At 44.3% G+C, this 20,406-nt stretch overlaps 1 long non-coding RNA gene across 1 annotated transcript in view; it reads left to right on the top strand.

The window, feature by feature from the left end:
* Positions 1-12,910, top strand: part of LOC137374242 (uncharacterized) — a 50,576-nt gene extending 37,666 nt beyond the window's left edge. Inside the window, exon 3 of the long non-coding RNA XR_010975773.1 lies at positions 12,430-12,910. This is a non-coding gene — a long non-coding RNA (uncharacterized lncRNA). The remainder of the gene's footprint in view (positions 1-12,429) is intronic.
* The last annotated feature ends 7,496 nt before the right edge of the window (positions 12,911-20,406 follow it).

Here is a 20,406-nt window from a genome sequence, read left to right as displayed (position 1 = left end):
CCAGATTTCAACGGGAACCAGGCCATGGCAGCCAAGTTCACAGACTCAGTCAGAAATTTAGATGCTACCATTGCCATGGTTGCCCCCAACCATCTAAATTCCCCCATTTCCAGTCAAATTCCCTGTGGGGATGTTGGTCATATCTGGATGGCATGCACAAGTAGAGAAAGCAGTAATGTTCCACGTTGTGGTAAAGCTCCAGATTTCAACAATGAATCAGATCGAGGTTGTGGTAGACCTAAAGCTAGTTTAGGAGCCTCAAATGTGCATATGATAGTCATGGAAACAGAAGTTGGTGTTATCAAGCAGGAAGATCAAGAGTTGTACTCAGTCAGAGAGCAAGAAAAACAGCACATGGAAGATGAGAATAAAAGGGCTGAAGATATAATTCCAATAAAAATGAAAGTCAGAGATTCACAACTTACTTTCATCATTGACACAATGGTAGCAGTGTCTGTTATCATGGAAGGGGAGTATAGGGAGTTCCTAAGTCACATTTCTTTCTGCAAAACTGGTGCGAAACGAGTTATTCCAAAAACAGTATTTAAATATTAGGTGAAGTTAGTGTTTGGATGCATCATTGTATTCCACCCCATTACTTGCCATTGATAGTAATAGGAGGGAACAAAGTCTCCCTGATGGGAAGGAATTGGCTTAAGAAAATACAGTTAAACTGGGGCTGAGTTATTTACAATAGGGATCAGTAACAGTATGTCTGACAATGAGGAAATCCTAAGAGAGCACAAGCTGGTCTTTGAGCAAGGAGAACCAAATGATAAAATTAGGCATCACAAGGCTGAAGTCAAGATAAAGGACAATGTACAGCTGACATTTTGCAAAGCTAGGCCAGTGCCTTATGCACAGCTAGAAGCAGTAAGTAAAGAGCTGGATAGATTAGAAAGAACAGGGGCAATGAAGAATGTGAAGAGCAGTGAATGGGCTGCACCCATTGTGATAGTTCAAAAAGCAGACCAGTCCATTCGGATTTGTGGAGATTATAAACAAAGAGTAAATAAAGTTATTGAAACTGATACTTATCCACTGCCTACTGGTGATGATGCGTTTTCTGATTTAGAAAAGGGGAAGGCATTCAGTAAGATAAGAGTTTTTTTATTCTTTCATGGGATGTGTGCATCTCTGGCAAGTCCAGCATTTATTGCCCATCCCTATTTGCCCTTGACAACTGAGTGGCTTGCTAGGTCATTTCAGATGGGTCTGGAGTCACATGTAGACCAGACTAATGAAGGATGGCAGATTTCCTTCCCTAAAGGACATTAGTGAGCTAGATGGGTTTTCACAACAATCAATGAGATATTCATGGCACCATTACTGAGACTAACTTTTAATTCCAGATTTTTTAAATTAACCAAATTTAAATTCCACCAGCTGCCATGGTGGGATTTGAATCTATGTTCCAGGGCATTTGCCTTGGCCTTTGGATTACTGACTCAGTGGCATTACCAATACACCACCATCTCCTGACAAGAGCAACTAATTGCTTACCATTCATACACACAAAGGGTTGTACCAGTACAAAAGGTTACCATTTGTGATGTCTACTGCTCCTGAAGTGTTCCAGAGCATCATGGATCAGGTACTAAGTGGAATGAAAGGAGTGTGCTGCTTCTTTGATGGCATTTTAATTAGTAGTAAGGCAGAGAAAGAGGACATTGTAAAGTTGAACAAAGCCCTAGATTGAGTTCAAGAGTATAACATCAAAGCTAAAAAGCACAAGTGTCGCTTCATGGTGAAGGACTTAGAACATCATAGGAATTGTTGTGCATTATTCGAAGTTCATCCCAAATTTAGCTAATACATTTGCTCCATTGTATCAACTGCTGAAAATGGGATAGATTGGGAATGGTCTGTGGAGTGTCAGGAAGCATTTGAAGTGAAGAAAATACTGATTAGTGATGCGGCTTTGACCCCCTATGATCCCAAGAAACCATTGGCTTTAGCATGTGATGCCTCACCACAGGGGTTAGATGTGGTGTTATTTCACATTATGGAAAACTAGGTGGAGAAGACTGTAGCATATGCTTCACGTACTTTAACGAAGTCAGAGCAAAATTACTCACAAGTTGAGAAAGAGGCATTAGCAATCATATATGGTGTTACAAAGTTCCATAAATACCTATAAGGTAGGAAATTCACTTTGTTAACTGACCACGAAGCCCTTACAATCATATTTGGTTAAAAGAAGGGAGTACCATCTCAGTGGCAGCATGGTTTCAGAGATAGGCATTGACTTTGATGGCCCTTCAGTACAATATTAAATATCATAAGTTAGCAGGTCATGTAAATGCAAACATTCTTTATTGATTTCCAGTGAATCTGATTCATTCTTAGCAAATGAGTTATCTGTGAATTACTTTACATGGACAAATGACATTTCAGTGTCTGCCAGAGAAATTAGTGAAGAAACTTGTAGGGATGTGGCGCTCAGTAAAGTGCTCAATTATGTAATGAATGTGTTACAGCCAGGTGAGAAAAGGGTTCCCTGTCAGCCTTTGCCTCATTTGACCGTAACAGGGTTTAATTTTTAAAACGCGTTTTTTAGCTCCCCCTCAGTGAATCCTTGTTCACTGCTTTCCAATTGTAAGGCAAAGAAATCAACCAGACAGGTTTTCTTAGATTTAAACAAGAAAGGTGTAAGTTTGTTAACGTTAACTCTAATTTGGTAAAAATGACTACAAATACGCGATGCGACCACATTAGCATGCATACGTGATAAACACACATGCAGATAGAGACAGAAAAGTAGAAAGAATAAAGGGGAAAAGTTTAAAGCAATAGCTAGGGTTTATTTACTGCTCTTTGAGTTCAATGTAGAGTCTGATTGCAGTTAAATCTTGCTGTTTCATTGGGGCCCAGTAGACGCTTTCAAACTTGTTTCGATGTAGGAGTCTTCTCCCTTAAGGTTTAAGTGTCTTCAGTGGATCTGGAAATTCATGAGAGAGCAAGAGACAGCTAGCCAGGAGAGAGACTCTCTTCTTCCAAGTTCAGTTGCAATCTGACCCAAATTGTGCTGTGAGCAGTTCAAACAAAAATCTGGACCAGCAGGTTAGTCATGTGACTAGCTGTTTTAACAAACTCCTGCGTTTGTGGGTTCTCCATCATAGCAGACACCCTGGAATGCTGGCATTCTTACACATTCAATGTCTGGTGATCAAAATCCATTTGGGTTAATTGAATCAGGGAGCCATTCTATTGTCTCCAGGTATTGTCTCGGAGTATGCAAATGTTTTCCAACCACTGCTGATCTCTTTAAACAAGTCATCTCTTCCCTCCAGCAACAGTTTAAAATCAATGTTCATATGACGAAATTAATATTGATGGGAGAATTACCCAACCATTTCCATTCTGGCCAGGGCTTTTTTTTTCATTTGTTCATGGGATGTGGGTGTCACTGGCTTGGCCAGCATTTATTGCCCATCCCTAATTGCCCTTGAGAAGGTAGTGGTGAGCCACCTTCTTGAACTGCTGCAGTCCTTGGGATCTAGGTACACCAACAGTGATGTTAGGAAGGGCATTCCAGGATTTTGATTCAGCGACAGTAAGGAATGGTGATATAGTTCCAAGTCAGGATGGTGTGTGGCTTGGAAATAGTGCAAATAGTGGTGTTCCCATACATCTGCTGCCTTTGTCCTTTTAGGTGGTAGAGGTTGGGGTTTGGAAGGTGCTGTCAAAGGTGTCTTGGTGAGTTGCTGCAGTGCATCTTGTATATGGTACATACTGCTGCCACTGTTCGCGTCGGTGGTGAAGGGAGTGAATGTTGAAGGTAGTGAATGGGGTGCCAATCAAGCAGGCTGCTTTGTCCTGGATGGCATCGAGCCTCTTGAATATTGTTGGAGCTGTACCCATGTAGGCAAGTGGAGAGTATTCCATCACACTCCTGATTTGTGACTTGTAGATGGTGGACAGGCATTCGAGAATCAGGAGGTGAGTTACTCATCACAGAATTCCCAGCCTCTGAGGCTGGTCCAGTTCAGTTTCTGGTCAATAGTGACTCCCAGGATGTTGATAGTGGGGGATCCAGCGATGGTAATGCCATTGAACATCAAGGGGAGATGGTTGGATTCTCTCTTGTTTGAGCTGGTCATTGCCTGGCACTTGTGTGGCATGAATGTTACTTGCCACTTATCAGCCCAACTGGATATTGTCCAGTTCTTGCTGCATCTGGACACGGGCTGCTTCAGTATCTGGGGAGTTGTGGATGGTGCTGAACATTGTGTAATCATCAGCGAATATCCCAACTTCTAACCTTATGATGGAGGGAAGGCCATTCATGAATTAGCTGAAAATGGTTGGACCTAGGACACTACCCTGAGGAGCTCCTGCAGTGATGTCCTGGGCCTGAGATGGTTGACCTCCAACAACAACAACCATCTTCCTTTGTACGAGGTATGACTCCAACCGGCGAAGAGTTTTCCCCCTGATTCCCATTGACTCAAGTTTTGCTCATGCCCCTTGATCCCATACTTGGTCAAATGCTGCCTTGTTGTCAAGGGCAGTGACTCTCACTTCACCTCTGGAGTTCAGCTCTTTTTTCCATGTTTGGACAAAGGCTGTAATGAGGCCAGGAGCTGAGTAGCCCTGGTGGAACCCAAACTGAGCATCACTGAGCAGGTTGTTGCTGAACAAGTGCCACTTGATAGCACTGTCGACGACTCCTTCCATCATTTTTCTGATGATCGAGAGCAGACTGATGGGGTGGTAATTGGGTGGGGTGGACTTGTCCTGCTTTTTGTGTACAGGACATACCTGGGCAATTTTCCACATTGCCGGGTAGATGCCAGTGTTGTAGCTGTACTGGAACAGCTTGGCTCGGGGCGCAGCCAGTTCTGGAGCACAGGTCTTCAGTACTATTGCTGGAATGTTGTCAGGGCCCATAGCATTTGCAGTATCCAGTGCCTTCAGCCATTTCTTGATATCACGTGGAGTGAATCGGATTGGCTGAATTAGATTGGTGTCACTATATGCAGCCTAATGAAATACTCACAGGCCCAGTCCACTACCAGACCTGCAGTGGGACATCTAAGTGTCAGGCAGCCCCAGCCCTGACTCTGGTTCCAAACCTCTGGGTGGGTGCCTGAGCCATTTTTCACATTCCCTAGACATTTGCCTGCGAGGCCCTGGTGTTCCATTGTGGCATTTTGTCATTCTGATGAGGGTACGGGTAGTTACACTGATTGAAGAAACTGACAAAAAGAATTGCAATTATGAAGTCTCACTTTGCTTAGGGTAACCGATGGCTCTGCCATTGCTGGTGTCTAGTGTCATCCCAACACTCCTGCCACTTCTTCTGATATTAGCACAGAGGAGCAGGTTACTGGGAGAAGCATCTGGCCTCACTTCTGGTAGAATTTCTCTTCCAGACACAGGTTGGGGAGATCCAGCAGAGCTGGGTGCCACCCTAAATTCCAGGGAGCCTGTCCGGCTTATAGTTCTCCAGAGCCGTCCCAGGCCTAGGAACCCGGGGCCCAGAAATAGATTTTTTTTTGACTGAACCTTTAAGCAGTGGGAATAAACCTCTTCTTTAAAGTGTGGCAATGTCTGCTCCAGTGACCAGTGCCAGAAATCATCTTGAAATTTTTGGTTGTAAGGTTAATGAATGGCAAAACTTATCAGATAGCAGGATTAGTTGAACCAGCTCTTCATCAAGGGACGAGTACGGACAACAGGAAGGGAGTTAAAACTGGCATCTGTGTCACACTGTTCTGCCCATGTGGTGAAAGTTTGGAAACAAAAGTGAATACATGGTGAAGGATGTAATTTAAGGTCCAAAATTGTAAATACGTAAAAGATTCATTTGAGGTTATGCAAAAGGTTCATGAGAAAGGTTTCAAACATATACTGGGCAATGAAATCCAAAGTAAGTGAAGATAAATCTGCAGTAATGACATTAAAATTAGTCATCCTTCTGTGTGGATTCACTGTGCTGACAGTCACCTACACTGACAGGAAGCACCCCTCTTTGAAACTTTAAAAAGTATAGACACATTACTTAAATACTAACATACATCAGGAAGTAATTTCATAGCAATTTAATTTTGTAGTTAAGGTAATTACAAACCACTTGACCATAGTTTGTGATTATATCTGAACCCTTCAATCAGATTGTTTTTATTCTTTCATGGGATGTGGGCGTCATTGGCAAGGCCAGCATTTCTTGTCTATCCCTAATTACCCTTAAGAAGGTGATAACGAGTCGCCTTCTTGAACTGTTGCAGTCCATCTGGTGCGGGTACACCCACAGTGCTGTTAGGGAGAGAGTTCCAGGATTTTGATCCAGCGACAGTGAAGGAACGGCGATATATTTCCAAGTCAGGATTATGTGTGGCTTGGAGGGCAATTTGCAGGTGGTGGTATTCCCATGCGTCTGCTGCCCTTGTCTTTCTAGGTGTTAGAGGTCATGGGTTTGGAAGATGCTATTGAAGGAGGCGTGGTGAGTTGATGAAGTGCATCTTGTGGATGGTATATACTGCTGTCTCTGTGCATTGGTGGTGTAGGGAGTGAATGTTTAAGGTGGAGGCTGGGGTATGAGTCAAGTGGGCTGCTTTGTCCTGGATGGTGTTGAGGTTCTTGAGTGTTGTTGGACCCACATTCAGCCAGGCAACAAAGAACAAACAAAGACCATTCGGCCCTCCAAGCCTGCGCCGATCTTGATACCTGCCTAAACTAAAACCTTCTGCACTTCCGGGGACCGTATCCTTCTATTCCCATCCTATTCATGTATTTGTCAAGATGCCTCTTAAATGTCGCTATCGTACCTGCTTCCACCACCTCCCCCGGCAGCAAGTTCCAGACACTCATCACCCTCTGTGTAAAGAATTTGCATCGCATATCCCCTCTAAACTTTGCCCCTCTCACCTTAAACCTATGTCCCCGAGTAACTAACTCTTCCACTCTGGGAAAAAGCTTCTGACTATCCACTCTGTCCATGCCACTCATAACTTTGTAAACCTCTATCATGTCGCCCCTCCACCTCCATCGTTCCAGTGAAAACAGTCCGAGTTTATCCAACCTCTCCTCAAATCTAATGCTCTCCAGACCAGGCAACATCCTGGTAAACCTTTTCTGAACCCTCTCCAAACCCTCCACGTCCTTCTGGTAGTGTGGCGACCAGAATTGCACGCAATATTCTAAGTGTGGCCGAATTAAAGTTCTGTACAGCTGCAGCATGACTTGCCAATTTTTATACTCTATTCCCCGACCGATGAAGGCAAGCATGCATATGCCTTCTTGATTACCTTATCCACCTGCATTGCCACTTTCAGTGACCTGTGGACCTGTACGCCCAGATGTCTCTGCCTGTCAATACTCCTAAGGGTTCTGCCATTTACTGTATACTTCCCACCTGCATTAGACCTTCCAAAATACATTACCTCACATTTGTCCGGATTAAACTCCATCTGCCATTTCTCCACCCAAGTCTCCAACCGATCCACATCCTGCTGTATCCTGACAATCCTCATCACTATTCGCAACTCCTCCAACCTTTGTGTCCTCCGCAAACCTACTAATCAGACCAGCTACATTTTCCTCCAAATCATTTATATATACTACAAACAGCAAAGGTTCCCGCACAGATCCCTGTGGAACACGACTAGTCACAGCCCTCCATTCAGAAAAGCACCCTTCCCACTGCTAACCTCTGTCTTCTATGACCGAGCCAGTTCTGTATCCATCTTGCCAGCTCACCTCTGATCCCGTGTGACTTCACCTTTTGTACCAGTCTGCCATGAGGGACCTTGTCAAAGGATTTACTGAAGTCCATATAGACAACGTCCACTGCCCTTCCTTCATCAATCATCTTCGTCACTTCCTCAAAAAACTCAATCATATTAGAGAGACACGACCTCCCCTTTACAAAACCATGCTGCCTCTCGCTAATAAGTTTGTTTGTTTCCAAATGGGAGTAAATCCTGTCCCGAAGAATCCTATCTAATAATTTCCCTACCATTGACGTAAGACTCATTGGCCTATAATTTCCTGGATTATCCTTGCTACCCTTCTTAAACAAAGGAACAACATTGGTTATTCTCCAGTCCTCTGGGACCTCACCTGTAGCCAATGAGGATGCAAAGATTTCTGTCAAGGCCCCAGCAATTTCTTCCCTTGCCTCCCTCAGTGTTCTGGGGTAGATCCCATCAGGTCCTGGGGACTTATCTACCTTAATGCTTTGCAAGACACCCAACATCTCCTCCTTTTTGATAATGAGATGACTGAGACTATGTGCACTCCCTTCCCTAGGCTCATCATCCACCAAGTCCTTCTCTTTGGTGAATACTGATGCAAAGTACTCATTTAGTATCTCGCCCATTTCCTCTGGCTCCACACATAGATTCCCTTCTCTGTCCTTGAGTGGGCCAACCCTTTCCCTGGTTACCCTCTTGCTCTTTATATACGTATAAAAAGCCTTGGGATTTTCCTCAATCCTGTTTGCCAATGACTTTTCATGACCCCTTTTAGCCCTCCTGACTCCTTGCTTAAGTTCCTTCCTACTGTCTTTATATTCTTCAAGGGATTCGTCTGTTCCTAGCCTTCCAGCCCTTACAAATGCTTCCTTTTTCTTTTTGACTGGGCTCACAATATCCAAGGCTCCCGAAACTTGCCAAACTTATCCTTCTTCCTCACAGGAACATGCTGGTCCTGGATTCTAATCAACTGACATTTGAAAGACTCCCACATGTCAGATGTTGATTTACCCTCAAACAGCCGCCCCCAATCTAAATTCTTCAGTTCCTGTCTAATATTATTATAATTAGCCTTCCACCAATTTAGCACCTTCATCCGAGGACTACTCTTATCCTTATCCACAAGTACCTTAAAACTTATGGAATTATGGTCACTGTTCCCGAAATGCTCCCCTACTTAAACTTTGACCACCTGGCCGGGCTCATTCCCCAATACCAGGTCCAGTATGGCCCCATCCCTAGTTGGACCATCTACATATTGTTTCAAGAAGCCCTCCTGGATGCTCCTTACACATTCTGCCCCATCCAAGCCCCTAGCACTAAGTTAGTCCCAGTCAATATAGGGGAAGTTAAAATCACCCACCACTCCAACCCTGTTACCTTTACATCTTTCCAAAATCTGTCTACATATCTGCTCCTCTACCTCCCGCTGGCTGTTGGGAGGTGTATAGAAACCCCCCAACATAGTGACAGCACCCTTCCTATTCCTGAGCTCCACCCATATTGCCTCGCTGCACGACCTCTCCGAGGTGTAGAAGTAGTAGAACATTACAGCGCAATACAGGCCCTTCGGCCCTCGATGTTGCGCCGACCTGTGAAACCATATGACCTACACTATTCCATTTTCATCCATATGTCCTCTCTCTTCAGCTGTGATATTCTCCTTAACCAGTAATGCAACTCCCCCACCCCTTTTACATCCCCCTCTATTCCGCCTGAAGCTTCTACATCCTGGAACATTTAGCTGCCAATCCTGTCCTTCCCTCAACCAAGTCTCTAATAGCAACAACATCATAGTTCCAAGTACTAATCCAAGCTCTAAGTTCATCTGCCTTACCTGTTATACTTCTCACATTGAAACAAATGCACTTCAGACCACCAGTCCCGCTGTGCTCCGCAACATCTCCCTGCCTGCTCTTCCTCTTCGTCTTACTGGCCTTATTTACTAGTTCCCCCTCATTTATTTCACTTGCTGTCCTACTGCTCTGGTTCCCACCCCCCTGCCACACTAGTTTAAACCTTCCCGTGTGATGCTAGCAAACCTCGCAGACAGGATATTTGTGCCCCTCCAGTTTAGATGCAACCCGTCCTTCTTGTATAGGTCCCATCTGTCCTTGAAGAGATCCCAATGGTCCAGATATCGGAAACCCTCCCTTCTACACCAGCTGTTCAGCCACGTGTTTAGCTACACTATCTTTCTATTTCTAGCCTCACTGGCACGTGGCACAGGGAGTAATCCCGAGATTACAACCCTAGAGGTCCTGTCTTTTAATTTTCTACCTAACTCCCTAAACTCCCCTTGCAGGACCACGTCACTCTTCCTGCCTATGTCGTTGGTACCGATGTGTACCACAACCTCTGGCTGTTCACCCTCCCCCTTCAGAATATCCCTGTCCGTTCAGAGACATCCTTGACCCTGGCACCAGGGAGGCAACATACCATCCTGGAGTCACTTTCACGTCCACAGAAGCGCCTATCTGTGCCCCTGACTATAGAGTCCCCTATAACTATTGCTCTTCTGCGCTTTGTCCCTCCCTGCTGAACAACAGAGCCAGCCGTGGTGCCACTGCTCTGGCTGCTGCTGTTTTCCCCTGATAGGCCATCCCCCCCAATAGTATCCAAAACAGTATACTTGTTAGAGAGGGGGATAGCCACAGGGGATTCCTGCACTGACAGCCTGCCCCTTCTAGCCGTCTCCCATCTATCTGCCTGCACCTTGGGTGTAACCACTTCTCTAAAACTCCTGTCTATGACGCTTTCTGCCACCTGAATGCTCCTAAGTGCATTCAGTTGCTGCTCCAACCGATCCATGCGGTCTGTGAGGAGCTGCAACTGGGTACACTTCCTGCAGATGTAGTCGTCCGGAACGCTGGAAGCGTCACGGACCTCCCACATCTCACAGGTGAAGCACTTTACCCCTCTAACTGACATTTCTAGCACTAATTAATAAATTAATTTAAAATAAATACTTATTAAATCCTTACTAAATTGTTATAATTAACTATATGGTCCCTAGTGCTGGATTCCTACTATAAATATTAAATGCGAACTAAATACAGTAATCTCCTCCCTCTGGTTTAGTTACTCTACTTATTAATTAGTTAATTAGGGTTTTAATCAATTTTAATCAATGTTTTATTTTCAAATTCAGTAAAAATTCCCTACCAGCCAATCAGGTCACATCTTTCCTGTGATGTCACTTTCAGTTTTTTTTTTAACCAGAGGTAAGTTTTTTATACTTACCGGTCCGGAACTCCGCCCTCTGAGTCTTCTCCCAGTCAGCTGTGCTCTTTGGAAGCTCTCGGCTCCCCTCACTCTGAGGACAGGTAGGAAATGAAAGGAGCTCCTCACTCCCTCCTCATTGAACTTCCTCAGTTACCAAACTTCCACTATCGCACTCTAATGCAAACAAAGTCAGCACTGTAAGAGCGGTAGCTAAGCAGAAATATAACTGCCATGCAGCTACTAGAGTCATTACTGAACACACCCAGGATAGAGCAATATCCTAACAACGAGCCAGAAGATAGCGTTGTGTTACAATGGGCCATCACTAGGATGCCACGCGGATGTGCAGAGTAGACTGAATATAAATTCTGAGTAGCTGGCGAACAGAAGCAAAGCTGTCTTAAGTTTGAATCTCTCCAATTCAATTTCCATCCCTACCTTCAGCCTCACAAACTCTGTATTCTTGTAAATTACTGCATACCCCTCCCAGGTCAGTGTCTCTGGCTGAACCAGACTGTCTGCAATCTCAGCATCCTATTCAACCCTGAGTTGAGCTTCTGACCTCATATAACAAAGACCACATACATCCACCTTCAAAAACAGTACCCATCTCCCCGTCTAACTCTACTTATCAACAGGGGGCGATGGTGGTGTAGTGGTAATGTCATTGAACTTGTACTCCAGAGACCAGGCTAATGCCCTGGATGTTTGGGGTGACATCCCATCAGGGCAGCTAGTGGTATTTAAATTCAATCAATTAATACTTAATTTTAATAAAAATCTGGAATCGAAAGCTAGCTTCTATAATGGGGCCATGAAACTATCATTGATTGTCATAAAAACCCATCTGATTCACTAATGTCCTTTAGGGAAGGAAATCTGCTGTCCTTACCTGGTCTGACCTATATGTGACTGCAGACCCACAGCAATGTGGTTGACTCTTAAATACCCTCTGAAATGGCTTAGTAAGCCACTCAGTTGTCAAGGGCAATTAGGGATGGGCCACAAATGCTGGCCTTACCAGTGATCCCCACATCCCATGAAAGAATTTTAAAAAAAATCACCCACTTAATTCATGCCTTTGTCATCTCCAGATTCGATTACTCCAGTGTTTTCCTGGGCAGTCCTTCATGCACAATATTGCGTTAACTTCTTTTTGTCTAAGACTCTGCTGCCCGTAGCCTCTCCAACATCTGCAAATAAAATGGGTGCAATAAAGTTTCAGGAATCAACTCTCTGCTCGCCAAGGATGCCTAAAATACGTGCGACCCAATATTGGGTCCAGGCATTTTCCAGGTGCTCGAGGCAGCTGCTTAAAACAGGTGTTCGGCACCTTCCATAGGCTAATGATTGGGCCAATCAGCTGGACTTCTCACTTTCTCCTTACTGTTGCCAGTGCCCTTGGTATAGCACAGCTGCCAACAGAATACTGGCGATGGGTCATTATTTCAATGTACAGTGGTGATGGAGAAGAACAACCTTTTTCTTTTGCTTTTTCCCACAGCACTTTTCTTGTGATTACAGCTAGTTGGCAGTTTTCAGAAGAAGACTGACTCTCCTATGAACCAAAGCCTGCTGGGTATGGATGAGCATGCCTAGGATTAACAATGAACGCGTCCAGCTCCCATTGCAGTATGTCGCTTACTGGAGAATTTGTGGTACACCCACCACCTTCCTCCATTGAACATATCACCTCACTGATGATCACCTGGTCAGATTTATTTGCTGGGATGGGCAATAAATGCAGCCTTACCAACATCATCAACATCCCAAGAACTAGTTATGAGAAAGTAACAATATAGGGACAAATGTCAAACCAGAAGTAACAAAACAAGAAGCAAGAAGCAATAATCAAACTTGCACAATATGTGACCCAAACTGACTCCTTAACAGAACAAGAAAAGATATTAATACAATTTTTTTTGCAATCTACACAGTAATGTATTGGTTATGGTACTGAACTAGCAACTCCAAAGATTATGATTTCAAATGACAATATGGTGAATTATGAAATTGAACTGAATTAAATTTCTGGTACCAGAAAAGATGGCCATGAAAGCTGTTGGATTGTTACAAGAACCCAACTGCCCCACTACCTTCCTTCAGAAAAATGACCCTGTCACCACTGATCTATCCAGCCCTACCTGATCTGACCTACATGTGATTCCAGTCCTACAGTTAGTGATTGATTTTGTAAAATAGAATAAAAAGAATGACCGAAAGAAATAAAGGAAGACTTGCATTTATACAGCCCCTTTCAAGACCTAAGGAAAGCACAAAGTGTTTTACAGCAAATGCACTTTTGAAGTGCAATCACTGTGTAATGGTCTAGAAAACCACTTTGTTAAAAAATAATCACTGGAAAAGGCAGTCCACCACTACAGTCTCAAGACAACTGAGAAAGGGCTATAATTGCGGCCTTGTCAATGATGCCTAGATCCTAGGTCAAATAAAAAAGTCACAGCTATGATAAAGCCTCTACCTGCAGCAATTCAAATAAGGAACTGAAGACCGATTGGGTTCCATGCCATCTTTCTGTTAGATAATCAGTTTCTTTTAAGGCAATTCAAATGTTAACCATTTTAATACTTAACTGGATAAAGATTTTTACACCTGAATGAGTCAATTAGCACGTAAAAAGCTCTTTAATGAATTATAATTGTTAGCTTGAGATCAAAAGTTGACAGATAGCTTTGAACCAGATACACCATCTGTGGCAACTATTACAATGCCGCCCAAAAATGTTGTTTAAAGGTAATTGTAAGTTCTCCTTGGCATTGCACTCAGTTAGACCAAGAATAGTCTTCAGGTAAAGTAGAAGGCTGGGCATAAATAGATCAAATTGCATAGACAAAATGTAGTGTCTATTTTAAAGTGAGATATTCGATTCCTTTTATCAAACATTTTGATGCCATATTATTTGTGGTTAAATAGCAGAGTTTACGACAATTTAGGTAGTAAAATTGATTGGAACATTTGGGTTTCTCTGCAGTACAGACTGACAAACCGAAAGATAAAGCCTGGCTCGGGTATAAAATTAAAACCCGACCCAGGCCCGACCTGACAACAGCCAACCTGAACCCTACCTTGGCCTGAGTCCTTTAATTTTTTTAAATGCCCAACCTGATCCGAACCTGACACATGTAGTCGGGTTTGGTCGGGCAGCTCGGCTTTACTGCAGAGTGCGGAGCCCGGGCTGCACCTTTCCCGCCTTGACGTCCTGAATGTTCATTTGAAGATTGCTTCCCTGAGCAAGGCAGCACTGTCCACGTCCAGCCCGAGCCTGGATGCTGGACCCGGAAGAGAGACCTGACCCGAATCCGCCACATGTCGTCGGGTCTAGTCGGGCTCAGGTTGGCTAGCCACGCTTTACCGAAAGATGTCAAGTTGAGGTGACAGAGTGCTAATGCTGGCAGGAAGATACAATTGCAGTGTGGCAAGGCTGTCTTGGCAGGTTCCATTATAAATGTGGACAGGAATTTATGATGGGAATAATGCTGCCACAAAATTGTGATAAAGACATGACAATTGGAAGTAAGGTTTTCTGGACAGGAAGTGCATGTAGATGTATGTTTTAAGTATATTTGTAGATATACAGTCACAAATTATATGTTTCACAGGACAAAACCTCTATTTTCATCACAAAGCCTACCTGTAATGAATAGGATCTAACTCCCACAGAGAGAAATCCAGGCTGTTTTCTTGAACAAAATCAAGTATCGTTTAGGTAGAGATTCATCTACACCTGGTGTTGAAAGAAGAAAGAAATACTTGCATTTATATAACACCTTTCACAATCTCACGACCCTCTCACCAAAACTTTTTAACAGCCAATGAAGTACTTTTCAAAGTGGTCACTGTTACGATGTGGAAAACGTGAAAGCTAATTTGCGCACAGTGCCATAGAAATAAATGACCAATTCCTCTGTTTAAGGTGTTGGTTGAAGGATAAATATTGGCCAGGATACCTGAGAGCACTCCCCTGCTCTTCTTTGAATAGTTCCCTGAGATCTTTTACATCCATGCAAGAGGGCAGATTTAAAGTCTCATTTGAATGATGGCACCACCATCAGTGCAGGACTCCCTCAGTCTTGCACTGAAGCGTCAACCTAGATTATGTGCTCAAGTCCCTGGAGTAGGACTTAAGTCTTCGGACTCAGAGGTGAGAATGCTGCTGACTGAACCGTAACTGACACAAGCTTTTGGGCACAAAGGTAGTGATGCATGTCCCCGAAACAGGTGGATCAAACGTTGAGTCCTGGGCCACATTTAAATAAATCTGGGTGAGATTATTTAGTCCAAAGGCCATTTGGCCAAAAGGTGAATTAAATTTCAGGCCTCCTGCCTCGCTGGCAGTGGCTGTCAGGTAGGTCTCAGGATTGGGGAGGACAGTGGTGGAGGGCAGGGTGTGGGGCTGTGTTGGTGGGTGGAAGTGGGCAGTGATTGTGGGCCGGCACTAGTTCTTAGGAAGGTTGTGAATCTGGGAGGAGAGCAAGGGCACATGTACATGTGAACACATCATCCTGACTTGGACATATCTCCATTCCTTTATCATGGCTGGCTCAACATCCTGAAACTCCTCACATAACAATACTGTGGGAATATCTTCACCACACAAACTGCAGCACTTCAAGAAGGCGGCCCCCCACCACCTTCTCAAGGGCAACTGGCGATGGGCAATAAATGTCGGTCTTACCTGCAATATTCACATCCTGAAAATCAATAATAAAAAATATATTATATAACATCTCCATGTTGTCAGACCATCCCAAAGCATTCCACTATCACTGAATGACATTTGATGTGTAGTCCAGGCAGACAGGGCCTCTGTTCATCATCTCTTGGCATCTTCAACAATTCAGTAGCATCTAAGTACTGCACTGCAGTGTCAGTCTAGGTAGGATCTGAGTCCACAGTCTTCTAATTCAAAGGAACAATTGCACCACTGAGGATATCCCAAAGCGCTTTACAACCAGTGAAGTACTCTTGAAGTGTTATCATTGTTGTAATGCACTGAGGCGTGCTGATGCACTGTCACCCAGCTGGAAGCACATTTTGAATTTTTTCTTCACTGCCAGGAAAAGGCTGAGAGCTTAAAGAAGTTGTTGCAGCTCAGAACACAACACAAAAGTGTTAATTCAGTTTCTACGGGGCATGATCCCACAGCATAAAGTTGACCTCAATTGGCAGCAAAGTAGCATGCCCGCCCAAGGAAGGGCAGGAAATAGCTGGTGTGGGAAGCAGAAGAAATGTCAACTGGTGATCTTATGAGGTTGGTGCTGGGGTGTAATGCCAGGAGGCTTTGCTCTGCATCTAAATGCTACATACAGCTTGACCAAAGACTGCTTTTTGCAGGTATTGGTTACATGAGATGGAAAAGTCCATTCTCCAGTACAAGTACCTCTCACCTTAATGAATACAAAAACAAATGAAGAATTCACTTTCCAGTGTTTTCACACTGCACTCCCTCCCCCACTTCCGCAGAAACAAGTAACCTCGTGGCAGGACACGGCAGCTGGATGTCCTCACACCTGCACGCTTGTGTGAATTCACAAGATGTAGAAGATACTCAGCTGCAAACCCCCACTAGTCTAGCAGCAGAGATTCAAAGAGTTGTGAATGAGAATTTTCCTGGGCTTTCCTAATAAGCTCCAGGTGGGAAATCAACACACTTGAAGACTACATTAGCTCTGACGGCTGTTGACAACATCACACAAGATGCAGTAGGCGATGTAAACGCAGGCAGCTGGCTCAGGCTGCACAAGGCGATATGTAACCATGCAGGAGGGGAGAGGGTCAGTCACCTGCCAGATTCGATTTCGATTTCGGTTAGGGGGGTTGGTGAGCAGCTCATCTGGTTGCAGTTCAGTTAGTTGTGCTCTGACTGACTTCCTTCCGCTGTGAGGGACCATGCTGGCAAGGATTTCTGTGTGTATGATTTTTTTCTCCTCTCTGGGCTCTGGGCAAAGGGCCATTGCTGTGATGTTATGTGAGTCTGCAGCTGGATATAGATAGGCCTTTCATTATGCAATGGCCACATGCCTCATATTAGAATCATTTCATCAGAGCACTTCAAACAAGCAGCAAGGAAAGAAAGAAAAACTGTTTTCTTGGATTTTTGGTGCTTTATATTTTCTTCAGAACAGCTTAACTGTTCTAATGTGTGACAGCTTGGTTTTTGATCATGGTCTTAGAAGTCATTCAAACAGTTGCTTTTAATGATAAAATCAAAAGTATATCATTCAATGATAAAGAAAAGGACACTTTCATAACTATTTAGGTGCTTGCATAAGACTGAACATGGCCCCATCATTGCTTCTGGAGCACTTAGTAGCTGCTTACCAGAAATGAAGAGTAAGGCAGGATTAATGACAAAGCTGTTGTGATTCCACACGTCATAGTGTCATAGAATGAAAGACTAAATACCAGAAGTGAAGTCATTCCTTCCGCTCACTGTTTTCTCTCTCTGCTTTTCATGACTATGACTAGTTCTCAGCAATTTTTATTTCTCTAGCCAAACCACTCCACGGTCTCTTATTGATGGGTTGCCATCATGTACACATATATTCTCTAATGTTGCTCACAGGCAGAGACAAATAAAAATTGCACATCTCTCCAAGTATCTGTCTCCCTGCTTGTTTGCCATTTCTTCATTCTTTGTCTCACTCATGCAACTGTCTAATCTTTCTGTAGAGCTGAGATACTTTGGGCTGGATTTTAAACAGCCCCCGACGTCATGATCCTTTGCTGGTGGTGGGGGGAGGGGGTGCCTGAAGGTGGCTTCAGATGAGGCCCACCATGGACCTCGATGCTGGCAGGGACTGTCCCGATCTTCCTACCAGCAGCGAGGTTCGGTGACCCCCACAAGCCCCCTCCCACCCCCACCCCCACCCCCACCCCCCCAGCCGATAGGCGACGGGACCACAATTTGAATATTTAAATCAATAAAAATAATTAATTTGTATTTACTCACCTGCGATCTTGAGGGCCTGCCGCGATCTTCAGCGTGGCGGCCGGCACTCCTGCGCCTTCAGATCCCCATCTGGGGAATCGAGGCATGACACTGGTGGGAATGGGGGAGGAGGGAAGTTTATCAGCGCAGAGTGGGGGGGGGAACAGTGTCAAATAAACGTTATGGGTGTAGGGGATGGTGGAAAGGGTTGTACTTTAAACTTGTACAGATTTGGAGGGGGAAGATCAGATGTTAAAGGTAAGTGTTTTTGCAGGGGAAGGGCAAATAATTCATGCAATTGTTATGGGGGGGGGGGGGGGGTGCGAAAGGGGCGTTGGAACTTTATTTATGTAATTCTGGGGGGATATGTCTTCAAAAATTTAAATATGCCAGTAGGGCTGACAGCCCTTTAAAAACAGCATCAGCGCCTGCGCACAGGTAGCTGATGCCATTGCCTGGGATGGACAGCCCGCTCCCTCCACATGATTGGGGGGGGTGGTGGGTGCATGCTGCCCCAGCTATTTAAATGAGCTGTCGCGCTTAAGATTTTGGAGGCTCTTTGCCGTGCAGGCTGCCATTTTTCGATGGCAAGCTTCCAGAATCCAGCTCTTTTTCTTGCTGTCCCTGGATCTACCTGCAAATCCTGCTCATTCTTTCCATCTCCTTTCCCTCTCTTTGCCTCTCTTATGTATGTCCCCTGCCTTCTGTGTATGCTTGTCCTACAGTTTGTGTCCATCCCTGTATCTCTCTCTGTCTGTCTCTTGTATCTCTCTCTCTGTCTCTCTGCCTCCTTCTCACCTTTCTTGCCTGCCAGTCTGTATGCTTGACCCACTGTCTTCATTCTTCGCTCTTACGTTTTTGACCTTTTTAATTTGTTTTGTCATTTTTAAGGCTTCTGATCTTTTTCTCCTATGACTCTCTGCATTTTCTTGTAAATCAACTTCTAATTTGTTATTTAAATTCACTCTTTGTATCTAATTTCCCCTTTTCAAAGTGTGGGGCAGATATGAGTTGGGCATGAGACCACAGGAAGAGACAATGAGCCAGAACTTAAGGTGTTCAGTTGCTGTCAGAATGGAGAAGAGATTCAGAGTGGGCAGAACAGAAATCTCAACTGAAGAAAATGCTAAAAGAAAGAAAGCTAAAAATTAAAGTGAAAATGATGGGATTTTTGGGGGGAGGGGTAAAAATTAAAAAATGTTTGTTTTGTGACATGCACTGATGGGATATAATTGTTGTTTCAGGATGTGGAGAATGTTACATCTTTAGGTGTCTTGAGAAGTTAGTGATGGTGAACCTTTTTTGTAATTGCTGGGCTACTGTCAAAGGATGTTATGATCCAGAATTTCCTCCGAAGAAGTTCAGCCCCTACAAGTCATTCATCACATAGACTAGAGTTATATGTAAGGCAGACTGTGTAGGGAAGTGCACAGGAAGTCAAGAGTGAGGGGGCTGTAACCCACACATGTCTCAGGCTTCTCTATCTCCCTTTCTTGGAATAGGCTGTCAACCAATATTCATTGTAAGTCAACTGACTTCCACAGGTACCTTAATTATACCAGTTCAAACCCCGCTTCCTGTAAGGACTCTATTCCATTCTCCAAGTTTCTGCACCTCGTTTATATCTGTTCTGATGATGCCACCTTCCAAACCAATGCTTTGATATGTCTTCTTTTATCCTCAACTGAGGTTTCGCCTCCACCTGGGTTGACAGGGCCCTTGACCATGTCCATCCCACTTCCTGCACTTCTGCTGTCAGCCCCTTCCCCTTCCTCCCAGAACCATGATAGGGTTCCACTTATCCTCACCTTCCATTCATCAACCTTCATATTCAACAGATCATCCTCCGCCATTTCCACTCCCTCCAGCATGATGCCACCACCAAACCCATCTTCCCCTCCCCTCCTCTTTCAGCATTGCGAAGAGATCATTCCCTCTGTGACACCCTAGTCTACTCCTCAATCACCGCCACTTCCTTTCCCACAGCACCTTCCCATGCAAGCGCAGGAGATGCAACATCTGACACTTCTCCGCCTCCTTTCCCACCGTCCAGAGCCCCAAACACTCCTTCCAGGTGAAACAGCAACTTACTTGTACTTCTTTCAATTTAGTATAATGTATTCACTACTCTACACTGGGGAGACCAAACACAGACTGGATGACCGCTTAGCGGAGCACCTCCACTCAGTTTGCAAGTGTGATCCTGAGCTTCCAGTCGCTTGTCATTTTAATTCTCCGCCCCACTCCACTCTGAACTTGCTGTCCTCAGCCTCCTACTCTGTTCCAATGAAGCTCAACGTAAGCTCGAGGAACAGTCTTTTGATTAGGCACTTTACAGCCTACTGGTCTCAACAGATCATAACCACTGCTCCCATTTTTTCAGAGAGCAGCTACTGGTAATAATATTGCTATTACCATTTATAGCTCCTCTAAACCCATCTTTTGTTTCTTTACTTGTCCCTTTACCACCTCCTTTTGCCTTGCACCATCAGCCCTTTTGTCATTTAATCTCTCCTGTCTGCTACCCTA

This window comes from Heterodontus francisci, chromosome 10 (genome assembly GCF_036365525.1).
Source record: "Heterodontus francisci isolate sHetFra1 chromosome 10, sHetFra1.hap1, whole genome shotgun sequence".
NCBI lineage: Eukaryota > Metazoa > Chordata > Chondrichthyes > Heterodontiformes > Heterodontidae > Heterodontus > Heterodontus francisci.
This window is presented reverse-complemented; position numbering and strand designations above follow the sequence as displayed.